This window comes from Diabrotica virgifera, chromosome 9 (assembly GCF_917563875.1).
Source record: "Diabrotica virgifera virgifera chromosome 9, PGI_DIABVI_V3a".
NCBI classification, from domain to species: domain Eukaryota; kingdom Metazoa; phylum Arthropoda; class Insecta; order Coleoptera; family Chrysomelidae; genus Diabrotica; species Diabrotica virgifera.
Genome location: NC_065451.1, coordinates 92235205 through 92245291, shown reverse-complemented (window position 1 = coordinate 92245291; position 10087 = coordinate 92235205).

Sequence of the window (10087 nt, the reverse complement as noted above, 5' to 3'; positions counted from 1 at the left end):
CACACACACACACACACACACACACACACACACACACACACACACACACACACACACACACACACACACACACACACACACACACACACACACACACACACACACACACACACACACACACACACACACACACACACACACACACACACACACACACACACACACACACACACACACACACACACACACACACACACACACACACACACACACACACACACACACACACACACACACACACACACACACACACACACACACACACACACACACACACACACACACACACACACACACACACACACACACACACACACACACACACACACACACACACACACACACACACACACACACACACACACACACACACACACACACACACACACACACACACACACACACACACACACACACACACACACACACACACACACACACACACACACACACACACACACACACACACACACACACACACACACACACACACACACACACACACACACACACACACACACACACACACACACACACACACACACACACACACACACACACACACACACACACACACACACACACACACACACACACACACACACACACACACACACACACACACACACACACACACACACACACACACACACACACACACACACACACACACACACACACACACACACACACACACACACACACACACACACACACACACACACACACACACACACACACACACACACACACACACACACACACACACACACACACACACACACACACACACACACACACACACACACACACACACACACTAGGGTGGGTCGAAAAAAATCGATATTTTTTTTTCGGATCGTAATACCGCGGAAAAGTTGCTAAATGGTATGACTAAAAAGGGGAAAAATATTAAAATTATCGGATGTTATCTTCCGTTCGCGCATAAGCTCTAAAGTTTTGAAAAAAATAATTTTTTTTTGAAAATTTGTAATAATTTTTTTTTACGATATTTAATATGTAATAGTGAAAAATTTCATCTACGACACACTAATAAAGTAATATAAAAATACCGGTATTGCACTTCAACATCTTCCGTTCGCGCATGGACATCCAAATATAGCCAAAATACAAGAAAATCGGATTTTTGTCCTATTTTCTTTTCATGTATAGTTACAGATATCAATAATGTAATACCTAATATCTGATTATACATGTTCTGATAGTTAAAGAAAAAAATTCAGACGTAATTAGGCTTGGTTTTTCGATCGCGCACAGCGATACAAAACTTACTGTCAGCGCCACTAGCGGGTCAACGACCCACGCCGCGTCACGTGATACCCCCTCTCCGCTGCAGGCAGCCATTACACTGGTCCGCCGCGCAATTTTGTGTGCCAGTCTGCTGTTGTCTCTTGAGTGCGGTGGATGTGTTGCGTAGTGTGTGTTCCAAATTTCATATTTTGGTGTAGTTTTTTGAACAATTGTGCAATGAATGATGGCATTATCAAAGACAGTGATCACTAGACAAGAATTCCAGTGTCCGTTTTTCGGTACACCAAGAGACTTGCCGCCTAACAAGCTCCCTATAGGAGAGGACGTTCTTCGATGTATATCGAATGAGAGGTATAATTTAGCAGTTAAAGTAAACAACAAAAGAGTTAGTTTTGGACAAGTAGCCAATACAGTAGCTGGCAAAATAGTGTGTTTGTACAATAGAGCATCAATTCCCACCGTAAGTGATAAGAGAGTAGTACAACTGTTGACTGCACTGCATGACAAGTATTATAGTTTAAGAAAATCTCATACTCGAGACAAAAACAAGGAAGTCTTTAAGAGAAACCTTGATGATTTTAAGAAAAAATGCCGTTTGCTTTTTGACATTGCGGCATGCAAATGCCCCATTGCCCTTGAATGTACCTGTCATAAAACATCGGATCAATGCCAGTGTATCTGCTCAATAACTTGTACTTGTGAAAAGCTTAAAAAAATACCTTTACTTGAGCTGAAATTTATCTATTCACTACGCACTCACGGCATTGGCAAAATTGGAGGTGTGGACTTAAATGAAACAAAGAAACGTGCCAAATCTTTACAGAGGAAATCTCGTTCCAGCTGTCCAAAACCAAAAGTAGATGTCCAAGTTTCCGAAACTGAACAACGTGATGAATCCTTGACCTCCAGTGACGATTGCAGTGACAGTGACCAAGAATTCATACCTGAATCTCCAAAAAAGAAATCCGGTTGGCAAATGAGGATTAACCTTAAATCTACTGCATTAACTAGTGATCGTTACGGTGTTTCCGATCGTGCTACAGCAGCAATAGCCTCAAGTGTTTTGCAGGACGTTGGCGTGGTAACTAATAGCGACAATTCACAAGTAGTTGACAAGTGTAAAATAAGAAGAGAAAAACACAATGTTAGGGCTGATTTGTCCAGTTCTATAACAGAAAATAAGCTAATTGGGCTATATTTTGATGGCCGTAAAGACGACACTATTGTGGTACAAGAGGCACATTCAAAACGATTTAAAAGAGTGGTAAAGGAGGAACATTACGTGCTTATACAAGAACCTGGTAATATATTTCTGGGTCACGTGACCCCGAATTCAGGAAGTTCAGAGGATATTGCGACCTCTATTATATCCTATTTGACAAGCAATGACATTTCTTTGGACGAACTAGTCGTTATTGGCTGTGATGGCACCAATGTTAACACCGGATTGAAAAACGGTATAATACGCCGTATTGAAACACACTTAGGTAAGCCTCTGCAATGGGCAGTTTGTCTTCTTCATTTTAATGAACTACCCTTCCGCCATTTATTTCAGTATTTAGATGGTAAGTCGACCGGGCCAAATTCTTTGAAAGGACCGATTGGTGGGAAATTGATCAAATGTGAAACACTTCCAGTAGTGCAGTTTGAAAGTATTGATTGCCAAATCCCTGAGATAGACAAAAAAACTCTTAGTAAGGATCAGAAGTATTTGCTGGAAATATCAGAAGCGATTAAATCAGGTGAATGCCCAAAAGATTTATCAATCAGGGATCCAGGACCTTTGTCTCACTCAAGGTGGCTAACAACAGCGAACCGTGCTTTAAGACTCTACATTAGTCAAGAAAATCCAACTGCTGAGTTCCAGGAAATAGTAACATTCATTCTGAAGTCATATATGCCGATGTGGTTTTGTATTAAGAAGACCAAACTTTTTACTGATGGCCCTAAGCTCGTGCACCAATGTATTGAAACCTCAAGATATCTTAAAGATGAACTCAAAGCTGTAATTGACCCAGTTATAGAGAGAAATGGGTTCTTTGCGCATCCAGAACATGTTATGATTACTATGACTCAAGATCCCAGAAAACATATAAGAGAACTGGGCCTCCGCCGCATCATTAAGGCAAGAGAAAGAGACCAAAAGAGGAAAACAATTCGAACGTACGTGGCACCTAAGCTAAACTTTTCCGCAACAGACTACACGGAATTAAATTATTGGACAAACTGTGAATTTTCTTCGCCGCCTCTATTGAAAGATGTCACTGATGATGAACTGAAAACCTACATCAAAACAGAAGAAGTACCGAAGTGGGAAATCCTATCACAGAAGATGCCAGTCCATACTCAAGCAGTGGAGAGAAGCGTCAAGTTGGTGAGCGAGGCTTCTGCTAAGGTTTGCGGATCTGCAGCTCGAGACGGGTACATAAGAACGACACTTAAGTCAAGGTCCACGATGCCAGCCTTTGATAACAAAAGACAGTTCAAACTACCAGACACGTAATCTATTCGTAAGTGAAATATGTACTTTGTATTTATTGGATAATACATCAATAATATGTTGAAGCTTGTATATATTTATTTTTCCTAAGTCCACATTTTTGAGGTTTTCAACACTTTTTTGCTATTTTTACAGCCCATGCGCGAACGGAAGATGTTAAAACTCATTACCAGTATTTTTATATTAATTCATTAGTGTGTCGTAGATGACATTTTTCCCTATTACATATTAAATATCGTAATAAAAAAAATTATTAAAAATTTCCAAAAAACTTTAATTTTATTAAAATTTAATCAAACTTTAGAGCTCATGCGCGAACGGAAGATAACATCCGATAATTTCAATATTTTTTCCCCTATTTAGTCATACCATTTAGCAACTTTTCCGCGGTATTACGATCCGAAAAAAAAATATCGATTTTTTTCGACCCACCCTAACACACACACACACACACACACACACACACACACACACTGCCACCACCTCACAACGCAACACAAAATTCGTTGGAGGTGAGAGCACAGGTGTTGCGGGCTAGCTTTTATACAGTGGAGATGGGGTGGATTCCCAATTTTACTATTTTGTTGTTAAAAGGGCGCCAGACAAATTCATGCCACAAACACCAATCCAGTGTACCTAAATTCCCGAATTTGCCAAAAGAATCGGAATAATACTACACCTTTGACACTTTAATTGAACACATAATATATTGAACACTTTTTAAAAATTACACTAAGCTAACTACTAAAACTAACCAAACTGAACCAAACAACGACCCCTGATCACTGGGTAAATTACCTAAATATGGGTAGCAACAAAAAAAAATATATAAACGTATATAAAAAAAATGCAATTTATAAATCTCGAGACGCAATCGTAGAGCTCTGCGAATGGTAAGGTCGAGTACGTGTAGCGGAAAATAAACAATTGACTATCCGATCAAGAGCCGTGTACATAAGAAATTATAAAAGGAAATACTAATAAATTAAAAAAAAAACAACCTAATGTAGATACCTGAATTCAACAAATAAAATATACAAATAAATTACCGCGACCTAAATTATCAAATTCTACAGATTAAAAAAAAAAGATCAGCAAATTAAATGGTTACAAATCAAAATAATTAAAGTAACTCATCTGAAATCCAGTTATTGAGATCCAAACCCCAAAATAAAAACCACGTGGAAAAACCCTAAAACAAAACAAGCATTAATCCCACTATTAAAATTCACAAGTACCCCTTAAACCCCCCCGAGGTGGGATGTAATATAGCATAACTTACCCAAAATCGATGGGGTCTTCCAGCTTTCAGAGGATCACGTGTCTTCAGTACAACTTCGATACAGAAACCCGTTTTCTGGCCTCAAACCAAACATTCATTCGTATCTAGAACAATTTACTCGTTGTCACACATAATCGATCACCCAATATGCAAATATCACTTACCAAATCGAAGAAATGACACCACAGCCGTATTGTATCCCAAAAATTGGACTAAACTAGTAATATATCCTTAAAATCAATTTTACTAACTCCAATAATTACTAGTTTATGGAAAAGTCTGATTTATAGATCCCAAATTAATGGATGGATCAGATAAATCCTTATTTTCAAAAAATCAGACGTTTAAAAATTTCGGCGGTGACGTTCAAATCAACAATTTCGATTTTACAAGCTGCTAAGTGACCAACTACGTCACATTCTTCTTTTAAAAATAGAACTTTGATTTGACAGATTTAAAAGTCTGTCAAAACATAAAACGAACAAAAATACGATAACCAGAAGCGGTACCATATTGGATCCGAAAAGGAAGAATTGTCAACGCTATGTATTCAAATAGAATCAAACAAACGTCAGCTATAGAGTAAATGACCAATTTCAATGACAATAAAAAAACATAAAATACATACCTACAAATCGAATTAATGAATTTACGCTATTTATATTTAATCAAATTGATGAAATTGTTTTTATTACAACGAATGTTCTAGCTTATAAATACTTAAATCGTGTACCTGAGATGATTTAAAGTTAATTAGTAATTTTGACCGTAACAAATCCCCCCTCTACTTCAAGAAATTTACGTAGTAAATTTCTAAAAGAGTAAAAAAAAACAAATCAGCTCAGCGTCACATTGCACATCTGATCACAACTACAATCATTCAGCCACGATACCCAGACACATTTCAAGGTTGACCATTCACTCGATTACAGTCATCCTTCTTTTCCGCCAAAGGAAAAGAAAAAAAAACAATAACAAAAAAAATAATAAACATAACACCACCCGGTGTGTTACACGGGATGATGATGGAAGACATAACGAATGCGAATATACTACTCCTCAGTCGGTCCCGGTTTAAGATCTTTCGCATGCCACACACCTTTGCTATTGCCCTTGTCGTCACATAACTCATAAGTCCACGGTGATATCCGTTTCTTCACACAAAAGGGGCCTATAAATTTAGGGGCTAGTTTATGCGAAAAATATTTTGCAGCGTCAGACTGGGCATAATTCCTCCTCCAGACAAGTTGGTTTGGAAGGTACTCGACATGACGACAACGCAAGTTATATCTATCGCAACTCTTATTCCCAGCAACTTCCAGACGATTCCTAACATCCAAAAACATTTTTCTAAATGACTCATTTCTGGATAGATCCCCGGTCTGATTTCCATCTTCGTCATTTATCCCAGTGAGAGCAGCATAATCTTGTCCAGACAATTTCATATTCCGACCAAAATTGACAAAGTATGGTGTTAGTCTAGTAGTCTCATGAGTGGATGTTCTAAGAGCACAAGCAATTTTATGTAAGTTCTCATCCCAAGTTCGGTGATTATCTGACACATACATAGCCAACATAGTTTTAAATGTTCGATTTACCCTCTCTGTTGGGTTAGCCCTGGGGTGATAAGCAGCACTGTATTTCACATAACACTTATAAGTCTGCATTAATTTTCCAAACTGGGTAGATCTAAATTGAGGACCGTTGTCACATATTACAATCCTAGGCACTCCAAATATCAAGAAAACTTCATTTTCCACCTTTTTCACCACCGTCTCACCTGTAGCTTTCCGCAAGGGAAACAATAGGGTAAACTTACTCAAGTAATCAGTAACATTTAAAATATATGTATGGCCTTGCTTTGACCTTGGTAGTGGACCTACCAAGTCCATCGAGATCATTTCCCAAGGGTGGTCAACCTTAGGATGAGATACCATTTTGTCAGTTGGCTTCTGCTGAGACGGCTTGTAAGCAGCGCAGGTTTTACATCTTCGTACAACATTGGCTATGTCATTCCTCATTTTAGGCCAGTAATACTTTTCAGCCACTCTAGAATAAGTCTTGAACACGCCAGTATGCCCTGATGTAGGAGGTTCATGAGCTGCTAAGATTATGTTAAGCCGATCTTTCTTGGGTACTACCAGCCTCCAATTTTCATCAATGGATGACAACCCAGGATACTCATTGGCCACATGTTTCCACAGTTTACCTCCTTCGACTCTCCAACTGCTAAACTTACTATAACATCCTTGAACCTTCATCAGCATCTTCTGATACCACTTGTCACAATTTGTTTCATCAACTACTTCGGTCTCTATGCAATCGACGATTGGAACAGCTCTGGACAACATATCTGGTACGATATTTTCTTTGCCCTTCCTATGGATTACCTTGAAGTCGTACTGCTGTAGCCTTACAGCCCATCGTGCTAATCGTCCAGTCAGATCTTTCAAATTTTGCAGCCAAAGCAAACTATAATGATCGGTTATGACCGTGAACGGTACACCTTCTAAGTAAGGGCGCAATTTTTCAATAGCCCACAATACAGCTAGACATTCACGCTCTGTAGTAGTGTAATTGCGCTCTTGGCGAGTTAAGGAACGGCTAAGATAAGACACCACTCTATCACCATCTTCATGCGGTTGCACTAGTACTGCTCCAATCCCATAACCTGACGCATCTGTCTGAACCGTAAATGGCTTGGTATAATCTGGACATGTTAAAACTGGTGCGGCTACCAAACATTCCTTGATCTTTCTGAAAGATCTGCTACACTCTTCGGTCCATAGAAACTTTGCTTTTTTCTTTATCAGCGCTGTTATTGGAGCAATAATGGTTGAAAAATCTGGTACAAATCTTCGGTACCACGAAAATGTTCCAACTATACGACGCACTTCAGTAGCGTTATTTGGAGTTGCTATCTCCAACATTGCCCTGACCTTTTCTGGATCTACATGTAACCCATTCCGATCTATAACGTACCCAAGGTATTTCATCTGCGGTCTACAGAACTGACACTTATCAAGGCTGACCGTGATGTTAGCTTCCCTTAATCGCCGAAACACCTCCTCCAATATGGCCAGATGTTGTTCGAAACTTTGACTTACTATAACCACATCATCAAGATATACAAAGACATGTGGTTCCAGATCATGACCCAACACATTGTCAATAAGTCTCTGCCAGGTAGCAGGGGCATTATGCAAACCAAATGGCATCCTTTTGAATTGAAAAAGCCCACGGTTCGGTACTGTAAATGCCGTAAATTGCTTGGATGTTTCAGCCATTGGCACCTGCCAGTAAGCCGATTTCACATCAAGACTTGACAAATAGTTGGCATTTCGAAGCTTATCCAAAGTATCAGAAACTTGTGGCAATGGGTAACTGTCTCTAACTGTCACTGAGTTTAATTTGCGGTAGTCAACACAAAACCTATAAGAGCCATCTTTCCTCTTGACCAAAAGTATTGGCGAGGACCAAGGGCTGTTAGAAGCTTCAACTATCCCTAACTTCAACATCTCATTAAGCTCCTTATCAATTTGCTCCTGGACAACAGGGTTGACTCTGTAATAGCGTTGTTTAATGGGTTGACTATTCGTGACAATCGTATGCTCTGCCACATTTGTACAACCAAGTTCGTTTCCCATAAGTACCATATTCCTATCAATAACTGACTGTAATCTGCTCTTTTCGAAAGAACTAAGTCGCGTCTGTCCACTCATCTGGTCGATAGAGTTGACTAACACCGGTTCACTAGAAAAACACCACTCCTTCCTACGCAAGTCCGGAACTATACCCATAATACGCCAGAAGTCAGCTCCCAAAATTAACAGGTGCGGTAAGTCTGGAATCACCATAGCCTCAATCAATCTAAATCTACCCCTCAACTTAACAGGCAATTCCACCATGCCGACACTGCGACAACTAACACCATTTGCCACTGTGCAGCTATTTAGGCGATTGTTATCCATGGGCAGACCTACCTCTCTAATCATAGTTAATCCTTTACTCCCCAACACCGTCCTACTTGCTCCAGAATCCAGCAATCCTAAAACAGATTTTCCAAGTATATCAACAGTCAGGTATGGTCTCTCGTCACCAACAGCATTTTCTAAAACAAAATCTAATAGTACTTGTATTTTGTCGATCGAGGTTTCATCATTTCCACTGCTTTTTCCTCGATCAGTCAAAGGCAGTGGAACTAGTTTTCCGAAGCTCGTTTTGAACAATCAGGACATGTCTTAACGGTATAGCCCTCCTTTTTGCACTTAAAACAACGCGTGGTCCTTGGTGCCGTGCAACCAATAGCTCGGTGTCCTGGTTTATTACATCTGTAGCAAACGATATCTTTCGGAGGTCTTGCGTTTTTCACTTCACCACGAACTACACTTGATGTAGTCGACTGATCCTGACAACTATCCACACTAACGCTGCTAGACGAGTCGACCGCTACATAAGCTAAATCTGGTTCTAAAACATTGCCAATTCGTCTGCTAGGTGGAACATAGCATTCAACTGCTTCCTTCCTGGCTTCTAATTTTTTTCCATATTCACGAAGCTTTGCAATAGAATCAACTTCTAATAACGCCAACTGTGTCTGGTAATATGGTGCAATATTTTTCATTAATATCTTCAATTTGGTCGGTTCATCAATAGGGCAAGTCAATCTCCTAAAATATCCAGCCATCACTGCTAGATAAACTCCAATCGATTCATCAGGTCCTTGAGTGCGTCTACGAATTTCATCAAACAATTTTTCGTTGTAATCATGAGACAAATATTCTTCTTTTAAGAGCTCCACAAATTCATCCCAATTAGTGACCTGGTTTCTATATGCCAAATAGAATTGATATATATGCCAAATAGAATTGATATGCCCTGCCATCAAACAAATCTATGCCAGATTCCAGAAGAGTCTCTTTCGTGACATGTCTCGCCATTCTAAGTTCTTCTACTCTTTCGAGAAACGCGCTTATCGATGTGCCCTTCCGGTCACCAGAAAACTTCAAGTTCCATTTTGAGGGAGGTATGCA